Source organism: Aquarana catesbeiana, linkage group LG09 (genome assembly GCF_042186555.1).
Source record: "Aquarana catesbeiana isolate 2022-GZ linkage group LG09, ASM4218655v1, whole genome shotgun sequence".
NCBI lineage: Eukaryota > Metazoa > Chordata > Amphibia > Anura > Ranidae > Aquarana > Aquarana catesbeiana.
Window position 1 is genome coordinate 19,636,956 of NC_133332.1, and position 12,930 is coordinate 19,649,885.

Below are 12,930 nucleotides of genomic sequence, written 5' to 3' on the forward strand. Positions count from 1 at the left end.
AGCATTCTATTTTTTATTTACTTGTATCATACATTGCAGCTTTTCACGCATATGTTTTTTGCACCAATGTTTTATATTTAATATGGTTTTTTATATTTGCTCAAGGGGAGGTTGGATCAATTTAAACCTCGCACTTATTTCTGGTTTACTATATGCACATATGGTTTTCCTGCACTTTTGTTGAGAACATTTTTTAGTTATACACATTGTAGTTTGTTTTATGCGCGAGTCATTATTTTCCTAAATTTTACGTTTGTGTGTTTGTGTCACATATAGGACTCTGCAGCATATATTATTGCTAATAATTTTCTTTGATGCGCAGTTTTTTTCACTTTTTTTCTTCCACTTTAAATGTTCCTCTGTTGGACCCCTTTTTAACCCTTAGTTTACGCTAATCAGCACTCATTAACGCCTCATTCTCCTTCTCCATTGAATTATAATTTTCCCAGTGATTTTTTTTTCTATTTTATGCATTCTATGCCTTAAGGTGAAAAGAATTCTGTGCTGCAGCCCCCCCCCCCCCTTTTTTCTTACATGAGCCTGATCCCATCCAGTGATGTGCATGAGCACAACGGCTCCAGCATGTCCTTATTGGACAGATTGATAGTAGCAGGAGCCATTGCTCCCGTTGCAGTTAGTCCAAAGCTGTGACACTGGAGAGGGGGCGGGGCCGAGTCCCGCTGTCCCCGTGTCAATGGACGCAGCAGCGGGACACGGGAGCGAGCCCGCACAGGTGCCCCCATAGAAAGCAGTTTTCCGTGGGGGCACCCCGATGAAGAGGGGACCCCAGAATGAGAGGATTAGGGCTGCTCTGTGCAAAACGATTGCACAGAGCAGGTAAGTATATAAAAAAAAAAAATTAAACAAACGTGACCATGCCATTTTTTGCGATACACCACTGCGTTACTTTAACTAACAATTGCGCGATCGTGCGACGGTGCACCCAAATAAAATTTATTTCCTTTTTTCCCCACAAATAGAGCTTTCTTTTGGTGGTATTTGATCACCTCTGCGGTTTTTTAATTTTTGTGCTATAAACAAAAAAAGATACTTTTTTTTATTTGCACTAACATATCATTTTTCATGGACGAGCTTACGGGGTGTGTCCCCTTCTTAAAGGTCCAAGCAGTACTGGGACCGAAAAAAAAAAAAAAAAAAAAAAAAAAAAAAAAAAAATATATATATATATATATATATATATATATATATATATATATATAATATTTTTTACTTTCTGCTATAAAACACATCCAGTAAAAATCCAGTAAAAAAATGTAAAAAATCAAATTTTTTCATCAGTTTAGGCCAATCTGTATTCTGCTACATATTTTTGGTTACAAAAATCCCAAAAAGCGTATATTTATTTGTTTGCGCAAAAGTTATAGCATCTACAAACTTTTGGATATTTTTATCTTTTTGATCAGCAACTTATAATTGGACTGCGATATTGCAGAGGACAAATTTGACACTAATGCCCTGTACAGACGATCGGAAATGCCGCCAGCACAAGACCGATGTGAGCTTTTGGCCGGAAAATGCGACCGTGTGTATGCTCCATCGGACTTTTGCTGGCGGAATTCCAGCCAGCAAAAGATTGAGAGCAGGTTCTCTATTTTTCGGTTGGAAAAAGTTCCTATCCGAAAAAGCGATCGTCTGTATGCAATTCGGACGCGCCAAAAAAATCACACATGCTCAGAAACAATTTGACGCATGCTCGGAAGCATTGAACTTCATTTTCTCGGCTTGTCGTAGTGTTGTACCTCACCGCGTTCTTGACGGTCGAAAGTTCAGAGAACTTTTGTGTGACCGTGCGTATTATGCAAGGCAAGCTTAAGCGGAATCCCGTCGGAAAAGCCATCATATCTTTTTTCCAACCAAAATCACGATCGTGTGTACGCGGCATTAGTGACACTTTGACACTTTATGGGAACCAATGACACTAATACAGCGATCAGTGCTAAAAATATGCACTGTTACTGTACAGGTATAGGTACATTAGGAAACTATAGCCACTAGATGGAGCTGGCGATCATAGAAGATAATTATCTTACAAACAATATGGCGATCTTCACCTGTGCAAATGCTTAAAGCGGAGCTTCTCCTAAAAGGGGAAGCTCCATTTGTCTGCCTCTTCCCCCCTCTGCTGCCACATTTGGCATCTTTTGAGGGGGAGAGGGGAGCGGGTGCCACGGCGAAGTAAGCCGGGAGTTCACCCCCTCCCCCCCCCCCCGTAGCTTGCCCATTCAGAAAGTGCAGTGCAATTCGGGCCTGCCCAGTAGGAAACCGGCTGTGAAGCCGCGCGGCTTCACTGCCAATTTGCCCTTAGCCAAGATGGCAACGGCAGCCCCGGAGAGCCGATTCAAGAATCAGCTTGGGTGAGGACACCGCTGGATGCCTGGAAAGGAAAGTACCCTAATAGTAGCTGCCTACCTTTAATTTTTTTTTGGGAGGGGGCGGGACTCCTCTTCAAGACAAAGACCCCTAACAATCAAGAGGAATACAAACAATAAGTACATTTAGACAATATTGGCTCATCCCGAAGTTCATCTTTACGAGGCACTCAAGGACCATTGGGCATCACCAGAAACGTCCCACATCTGTGCCATTTTGTTACCGCCGAAATATAAACTGCTTCCCCAGCACGCGGAGTTAGTAAAGCTTGCGCCGAGTCCTCTTTTTTTTTTTTTTTTTTTTCCTGGATCACATCGCCGATTATAATATCCTAAAGACAATGGTGAATAATTGGAGCCTGGCGGAGGCCCCCGCGAAAAAGATTGACTAGACAGAATGCCCATTCGTTTTAATGGGCCACAGTAGCTGCTTCTCCATGATTATGCCGGCTTTATGAGCAAAGAAAATTATAAAATTTAATAGTTATTTTCACTCAAATTACCTCTGTTCTGGATGCCATCTGCTCTAAAGAAAATGTTAGACTTTGTAGGTAAACCCAATTTCTTGGCGTCATCATCATTATCATCTCATCTGATAAGAAAAAAAAAAAAAGTCAGCTGGAAAATGAATTTTCTCCTCTTCTAAATGTAATGTCATAAAATGTATTAAAAAGCCAATTCGGAAAAAATATAGAAAGTCACCTATTTTTTTTTTTTTTTTTATGTAATCATTCGAAAGACATCACATTAGTGTTCAGTTCAGAGCAAATAACCAAAAATTGTTCCTGCTGAGGTAGCACAAACCATCTGAAACTTGAAATCAGACTTGAAAACCAGAAAGTGCCACTCTTCCAACCAGCCACTGTAGTATAGACATCAAGACAGCTTCAGCCTATGAGTCTCCACAAAGGCTTGGCCTTGACACATTTCGCCATGCCCATCAGACTTGTAATGGGAGTACTTCCGATGACTTGGGGTGGAGATCAAGGCACCTCTTATATCTATAGTGTAGCGCATAGGGACTTTTTTAGGCAACATTTTAACATGACATCAGAATGAAGACTACAGTAAATAGTTATATCCTAGTACCAGCATGGCAACATATGTGTGGTAGTAGCCCCGCCTACTTCCACCCAAACTATCAGGTGTCAGTGAGATGCTGAAAATGTGGGACTGGAAGGAGGGGCACAAGCTTAGGTAACTTTCACACTTAAATAAGGAGAGGGATGGTCGGCACTCAGGATGACATCCAAAATGGTATTTCTTTATTAAGAAACATGTACAAAGCTGTAAAACAGCCTACGCGTTTCGTACGTTAGTCTTTAGGCCATGCCTAAGGACTAACGTCCGAAATGTGTAGGATGTTTTACAGCTTTGTGCATGTATTTAATAAAGAAATACCATTTTGGATGCCATCCTGAGTGCTGACCATCACTTTCCTTATTGTGGTACATTGAAGGTGTCAGCAGCCTCAAGGTCTGGGCACAGGGCGGAGCTTTTATGTGGGAAGATTGCAGCACCTATACACCAATTTTCACACTTGGGTGTAGCAAAAACAGTTCTGCAAACATGTGAAAAACACACTACAACGTGTGACGCACTTGTGGTGACATTATTTCTTAATGGCACCCTAAACGTGGGTAGCAGTTGCGCCTTTTTTGCAAGTTTTTAAAGTGAAAAAAAACATGCAAAATGCGTCTGCCCATGTCCAGACTTTGGTACAAAAGCTTCTTTAGCCTGTTTTTTGGAGTGGAGGGAGGCTCATTTCAAAATGTGCACAAAAAAAGCCCCCAAAACGCATTGTGGTAGCGTCCCTCAAGTGTGAACAGGTCCTTCATTTCAGGCAACAAAATGCACGAAAAATATGCAAAATTGCGCGACGCCAAATGTGTTTGCTCATGTATAAAATTTGGTTCATGAGCTTCTTTAGAGCAGTTTTGGAGTGGAGAGGGGCCCATTCAAATAAATAATGACACTTAAAAAAAAAAAAGCCCCAAAAACGCGACGTGGTATCACCTCAAAAATGTGAATGGGGCGTTTGTTATTCTCTTAGGTCATATTCTTGTGGTTTTCTTTATACAATGTATATATTTCCTTTGTTTGGGTTGGGCTCTATGAGCTTTGGTGGTCCTCTGACAATGCCAGAATAAGTCCGTCAATAAAATATGGGAAATGGATGGAGGAGAAGATAATAAGGAATGGTTGGAAAATGTCATGAGGGGCAAGGTCCACTTCATGGCCATTGGTTATTCAATGGCCATACCCCAGGAGAATGTAAGCGGCCAATGGAAGCTATGGTATATTGGGTCTTTATGGACATAAAAGCATTGTTATGGGCCTAGCAAGTGGTTATTACCCTCTGTTGGTCATTTTTGGTTTTAGTACTTATTCTTCAGTCATCCACATGGAAAACAGAAAATTGGATCCTTATCTTAATTTTTCCTTCCTGGCATCAATCCATGGCAGTATACATGTGGTAGTTACCCTACCTACTCCCACTCAAAGGATCAGGTGTCAGTGAATTGCTGCAAACATGGCATTGGGAGGAAAGGCACATGCTTAGTTTATCTTCTTAGGTTGTATGCTTGTGTTTTGTTTGATACATTGTATATATTTACCTTTGTTCAGGTTGGACACTATGAGCTTTGGTGGACTTCTGACAATGCCAGGCTAGGTACCACAATAAAATATGGAAAAAGGATGGAGGAGGAGATGGTAAGGAGTAGTTGGAAAAAGTCATGGGGGGCAAGGTCCCCTTAATGGCCATTGGCTATTGAACAGATAATTTAAGGGGCCAGTGGCAGGTACGATATATTGGGTCTTCAGCTACATATAGCCATTGTCATTTTTTTGTACCTTTTTCTTCAGTAATCCACATGAAAAAATGGAAAATTGGATCCAATACTTACCTTCATTTTCTTTTTCCTGGCACATATCCATGGCAGCATACATGTGTTAGTTTCCCTGCCTACTTCCACCCAAAGGATCAGGTGTCAGTGAGTGAGGTGCAAACGTGACATTGGGAGGAGGGACACTTCGTTTTACCATCTTAGGTCGTATGGTTATGGTTTTTTGATAAATTGTATACTGTATATCTCCTTTGTTCATGTTAGGCCCTATGAGCGTTGGTGGACAAAGCCAGGCTAAGTACTTCAATGAAATATGGAAAAAGGATGGGAGAGGAGATGGTCAGGAGTGGCTGGAAAAAAGTCATGGGGGGCAAGGTCTCCTTCATGGTAATTGAATTGAGAATTTAAGGGGCCAGTGGCAGATACAATATATTGGGTCTTCAGCAACATAAAGCCATTGTCAGGGTTTGGAAAGTAGTTATTACCCTGTGTTGGCCAATTTTGATTCTTGCACTTATTCTTCAGTCATCCACATGGGAGTAGGACAATTGGATCCATCCAATACTTACCTTAATTTTAATTTCCTGGCACCAATCTGTACATGTGGTTGTTGCCCCATCTATGTCCACCCATAAGCATTGTCAGGGGCCTGGCAAGTGGTTAATACCCTCCGTTGGTCATTTTTCATTTTGCACTTATTCTTCAGTTATCCACATGGGAAACGGAAAATTGAATCAAAACTTACCTTAATTTTACTTTCCTGGTACCAATCTGTACATGTGGTAGTTGCCCCACCTACTTCCACCCAATGGATCAGTGCATATCTATAAAGCAGCCTTTCTCAACAATTTTTAACATGAAGGAACCCTTGAAATAAATTTGCAGTCCAAAGGAACCCCTGCCAATAATTGCTATATCTACCGTTTACAGGACATTAGTGCAATGGTCAGATAGATACAGATAGTTAAAAGGATTATTGGTTCAGAGTAACTTACCTGTAAATCACAAAGTGTTCATTGCTCAAGGAAGTTCTAGCAACTTCTGAAGGAACCCTTGGTTAAGAACGTCTGCTATAAAGTGTTGGCGCCCACACAACTGACAATTCCCTTTATTGTCCTCATGGAACTCAGATGATGGGGGCTTCCTCGCTTTCTAATGAAATGAGATTTGCTATTAAAGACAAACCTTTTTTTGTTTTTTTGTACTTTTGTTTTGGATGGAGTGGAGAGAGTCAGTAAGGTTTTTATTGCTATCTGTGACCCCCCCCCCAGGGTGATTCTCTCTATTTGTCCTGTTTACCATCATCATGAAAAGTGAAAGAAAATCCAAAATTTTGAGTTATCACCAAAACAAGAATAGTGGGGAATTTTTAAATGGGGACACCAGTTTTGGTGACAACCAAGGATTCTCCCACTTTAGAGGGATTTCTTCTGAATTATTGTTTTGGCTATTTATCTAAAAGAAATAAAAATTAATACACATTTCCTCAAAGGCCCGGTCACACCTTACCACAGCCGAAACACTGGCAATATCACAAGACTCTGCCCACAGTTCTGCATACAGATAAGTAAAGCCAGTGAAAAAAATGCATGTTAGTAATATCGGTATTATTCTTTTAAAATAATATTTACCTCTCTAGGGTGCACTAATGTTTGATTTAAGGTAAGCAGGCCAGATCAATGTCCTCCTGTTTTTTAAGGTTTGACTTTTTCATAAATTTTTTTCTTTTTTCAAACGTTAGTTACATTTTTTGTTTTATATTTTTTTATTTTAGTTTTAGCTTAATTTTTTTATGTTTTTTTTTCTTTTGCTAATTGCTTTATTCTTAATCTATTTTGCTTTTTAATATTTTTTTGCATTGTTTATTTTATCTGCTTTTTATCTGTTTATTACCTTGTTGTTTTTTGTTACCTTCAACATGTAGTCCGCCAGTCCTCTCAATATAGCTCACCATCACTTGATGTGGCTCTAGTGGTACCAAACTTCTACGCAAGAGAAAAATAAATGACTTTGAAAATCGGGGCATCCCAAACGCAGCTAGCAGATGGACGTTTCGCCGTGCACTTTGTTGTGGAACAAAAGCCCCACAAACGTGCCAAAACGCGTGCTGAAAAAATGTGTGACGCGCAATACCCGAAAAGGTGCTGGAGCTTTCTTTGATGCGCTTGTCACGCATAAGAGTCCTTTCACGCGGACGTTCCGTATGTCCGTTTTTTCTCCATCCACTGGTGGATGACAAAAGGGGCATACATGTATCTCTATGAGCTAGCGGATGTTAGCGGATGATTTTTTGCTGACATTTGTCTCCACTAAGCTCTGTTTTTTAAGACAGAAGAAAACCCTATTTTTCTTCCATTAAAAATCCAGAACGGACGAAAAACTGATGTTAGCAGACGATCCGCTTACATCCGATCTGCTGACATCTGTTTTTAAACCCTTTTTTCCCCCTCATTAAACACACTGTATATAGCTGGTTGCTAAGGAGGGGGCCGGGAAGCGGCCACCGTGTCCTTAACAACCGTTGAGTCATTAGCTGTCAGCGGGATTACCCGCTGACAGCTGAATGTAAAAAAATAAAATTATGAAAAAAAATGGTGTGGGCCCCCCCCCCCCCCAGGTCCATACCAGGCCCTTTGGGTTTAGTATGGATCCCCCCCCCCCCCCACCAAAATTTGAAAAAAAAATTGACGTGGGGTCCCCCCAAAATCCATACGAGTCCCTTACATGAGTATGCAGCCCGGCAGGTCAGGAAAGGGAAGGGATCAGCAAGCGTCCCCCTTCTGAACCATACCAGTCCACATGCCCTCAACATGGGGGGGCCCCCACCCCAAAGCACCTTGCCCCCCATGTTGATGGGGACAAGGGCCTCTTCCCAACAACTCTGGAAGCCCCCTTTTACAGATCCTCTTGACCTCACAGGGGACAGGCTCTCCAGGTGACATCATCGCATAGCCACACCCCATGGTTATTTAACTTATGCCAGACAGGGGGCGATAACACAACTGAGGAAGATAGCCACGGAACAACAGCTGCTTTTTTGTTTTCAGCGGGTAACCGGCGGCGAGGAAGAAGACAGCAGCGGGAGAAGACGGCGGAGGGAGAGGCGGCACTGGGAGAGATGGCAGCGGGAGAAGACGGCGGCGGGAAAGACAGCACTGGGAGAGAGGGCGGTGGGAGAAGACGGCTCGGGGAGAGACGGCTGCTGGAGAAGACAGCTCAGAGCTATTAATAAAGGGCGTGTCAAAAACTGGCTCTTGTTTTCTTTCACTGCTTTTTTGGTGATTGGGTAGGGATACAATGTACCCCTACCCATTCACATAGGGAGGTGGGTTCTGGGGGCCCCCTTATTAAAGGGGGCTTCCAGATTCTGATAAGCCCCCCACCAGCAGACCCCGACAACCACCGGCCTGGGTTGTCGGGAAGAGGCCCTTGTCCCCATCAACATGGGGGCAAGGTGTTTTTTGATGGGGGGCGCAGAGCAAAGCACCCACCCCCCAAGTTTAGGGCATGCGGACTGGTATGGTTCAGGAGGGGGGGCGCTCGCTCATCCCCTCCCTTTCCTGACATGCGTGGGGGGGTGGGGACAGCTGACAGCTGATGACTCATTGGTTGTTAAGGACGTGGCTGCCGGCTTCCTGGCCCCCTACTTAGCAACCATTTATATACGGTGTTTGAAGTTCAGTTCAGTCACTTTTTTTTTGTAAAAAAACAGATGTCATGAAAACGGATGTAAAAATTGACATCTGTATCCATTTGGGATCCATTTTTTTTACTGATCTGAACTAAAAAACTGAACGCCCGTGTGAAAGGACCCTAAGGCAGCCGGTTCAAGGGAATGGGCTACCCTATGCATTACGCGCAGAAATGTGCTAAAATTACGGATGCACCCATATATCGGCTGCTCAACATTATCAGCAGAAAATAGGGTTATCGGCCAAATAAAAAAGGTGCCGATAATGGCATGATGCGTCCCATTGACTTCAATGCAAAATCGCGTCCTATTGACTTCAATGCAAAAATCGCATCCCATTGACTTCAATTGAAAAACACCCCCTATTGACTGCAATGCAAAATTGCATCCCATTGATTTCAATGCAAAATTGCGTTCCATTGATTTCAATACAAAAATGCCCCTTATTGATTTCACTACAAAATTGTGTCCCATTGACTTCAATGCAAAAACGGCCCTTATTGATTTCACTACAAAATTGCGTCTCATTGACTGCAATGCAAAATCACATTCCATTGACTTCAATGCAAAAACTCCAGCTAAATTAATTTAATTTAAAATGTTTGGTTTTCGGCCAAGTGCATCCTGAATTTTCAGTTTCGGCACCAGCATTTTCATTTCTGTGCACCACCAGCTAAAACCCCACAAAAAAGCAGGAACACGCACTATACGAAGTGTGAAAATGGGCCTAAAAAAAGAAGAAAAGGGAGCTCACTTTCCGATGTCAGGCTCCTGGCAATCTCTATCTTGACCGGAGCAACCAGAAGAAAAAGAAAATGAATTTCTCAACAACGCGGCACAGATGAAGGGCACAGGCTTATGAATGTGAGAGCCAAACTCGTCCGTCTCACCACCTGTGCTGAGAACTGAGCCGGTGGCCATTTCTGTCACAGAATCTGATAACATTTTCTCTCCATAACTTAGAAGAGTCGCCCTTGTTTCATAAAGAGCCAACCTTGCAACAATCCTGTTAATCACACTTCCAGCGGGCGAGCGGAGGAAGGAGAAAAAAAAAAAAAAGTACACAGCGTTCTACCTGCGCGGGATCCTAATGAGCCGACTGTGGCAATCCTTCACGTAGCCTTCAGCCATCACAGTGGAGGACCTGTCAAGAGATTCTCACTTTCTGCAGGTTCCTACGGAGTCTTCTATCTCCGCGCCCTGCAGAGGTAGGCCGGGATTGATCTGGAAAGACAGGCGATGAGGCTTGGAGATACGGCCGGAATCCTGGACCAGGCGCGGGGCCGAAAATGGAGATTTAGGAAAAGGACCGGTGTGACACTGATGTCAACAGGAACGTTCTCTATAAAGGCGAAACATAGATGTGATCTCCTTTACTGGTCATGAGATTTGTCGCTCTTTGTTCCACCATGGATGGCTGTAATAGCCCACAACTCAGCTAGAGAGAATGATTATAAGGGCCCATCTATACCAGCAACTGAGTGTTTTGTGCATGCGCAGTGACATGCATTTTTTTAATATAAATTAAAGAGTATAATCTGAGTGGCTCTATATTGTCATGCACCTCATCCCGTTTTAACAAAATTCAATTGTAAAAGTAGAGGAAATGGGATTATAGCGGTGCTACCAACAATTGATTCATAACAAGTTAGATAAAAATATAATTTCTTTTTACTGAATACGAAAGGATAAAGACAAGGATAAACAAGGGATATAGAAATAGTTAAAATCAATAATAGAGCATATACAATTCACGTATTGAGTTGCTGGTGACCCAAGGGAAAAGGAAAAGGTGGTCACAGATGAATGTTGAATCCCAACATGTTTCGCCAGTGACGGCTTCCTCGGGGGATAGTGTGGACCACCATAATAATCCAGCTCTAACATGAAAAGCAAAAATATATATGAATACATAATAAACATAAATAATTGTGTTTATTATGTATTCATATATATTTTTGCTTTTCATGTTAGAGCTGGATTATTGTGGTGGTCCACACTAATCCCTGAGGACGCCATCACTGGCGAAACATGTTGGAATTCATCATTCATCTGTGACCACCTTTTCCTTTTCCCTTGGGTCACCAGCAACCCAATACGTGAATTGTATATGCTCTATTATTGATTCTAACTATTTCTATATCTGTAACCACCTTTTCCTTTTCCCTTGGGTCACCAACAACCCAATACGTGAATTATATATGCTCTAGTATTGATTTAAACTATTTCTATATCCCTTGTTTATCCTTGTCTTTATCCTTTTGTATTCAATAAAAAGAAATGATATTTTTATCTAACTTGTTATGAATCAATTGTTGGTAGCACCGCTATAATCCCATGCATTTTTTTATGTGTATTTGCTGTTCATTTTTCCTAAACCAGTATTTCCTTTGAGGTCACTCCTGTTTTCTTTTGGCTTTTTTTACACACAGCACCACGTCGTGGTACATCTTCATACATTTACTGTACATGCATTTGGTTCAAATCCCAACCACGGCACTACCTGCCTGGAGTTTGCATGTTCTCCCTGCGCCTGTGTGGGTTTCCTCCGGGCACTCCGGTTTCCTCCCACACTACAAAGACATGCTGGTAGGTGGTTAATTGGCTCCTGTCTAAATTGGCCCCCAGTATATGTATTACTAAACATGTACAAACCTATTGTGCAAACAGCGCTTGCCACTATCACATAAACATGTAAAAAAGTGTACAATGTGAACTGTTATACTTGGTGCAAACACATTTTGCATGCCAGTATATGTATGTATGAATGTGAGTTAGGGACCTTAGATTGTAAGCTCCTTAACGGCAGGGACTGATATGAATGTACAATATACACTATGTTCCCAAAAGTATCGGGACGCCTGCCTTTACACACACATGAATTTTAATGGCATCCCAGTCTTAGTTCGTAGGGTTCAATATTGAGTTGGCCCACCCTTTGCAGCTATAACAGCTTCAACTCTTCTGGGAAGGCTGTCCACAAGGTTTAGGAGTGTGTCTATGGGAATGTTTGACCATTCTTCCAGAAATGCATTTGTGAGGTCAGACACTGATGTTGGACGGGAAGGCCTAGGCTTACAGTCTCTGCTCTAATTCATCCCAAAGGAGTCCTATCGGGTTGAGGTCAGGACAGTGCAGGCCAGTCAAGTTCCTCCACCTCAAACTCGCTCATCCATTTCTTCATGGACCTTGCTTTGTGCACTGGTCCAAATCATTTGGTGTAGGGGGGGTTATGGTGGGGGGGATGTTTTCCAGGGGTTGGGCTTGGACCCTTAGTTCCAGTGAAGGGAAATCTTAAGGTGTCAGCATACCAAGACATTTTGGACAATTTCATGCTCCCAACTTTGTGGGAACAGTTTGGGGATGGCTCCTTCCTGCTCCAACATGACTGCACACCCATGCACAAAGCAAGGCCCATAAAGACATAGATGAGCGAGTTTGGGGTGGAGGAACTTGTCTGGCCTGTACAGAGTCCTGACCTCAACCCTAGTGATATCAGCTTTTTTTATTTTATTTTTTTACACTACTTTATTTCACGAGATTGTGCAGATTGATATCCACTTTATACATTTGGAGCCCAATTGTGCCTTGAATTAATAAATTCTTTCTCTTATACTTTTTTTGAGCCACCACCAAACTGCTGACACAGTAAATTTCACATCCATTGCTGGAATTTTGAATCATTGTGTTTGTATTTTTTCTTGCCCATCTACCCATCTGCCCATTCATCCACTCATCCATCCATCCATCCATCCACTCATCCATCCATCCATCCCCTCATCCATCCAGCCATATATCCATCCATTCATCCAATTTTGCCTTGACTCTCCTCTCCTTGCATTCTCCTATTTCTGGAATTTTTAATCCCTGTGTCTTTTTTTTTTCTCTTTCTCATCCATCCATCAGTCCATCTGCCCATTCACAAGTCCATCCATCCATCCACTCACTTGAATCCCAATTTTGTCTTGATGTTGTAAATGTTTTCTTGTATACTTCTTTT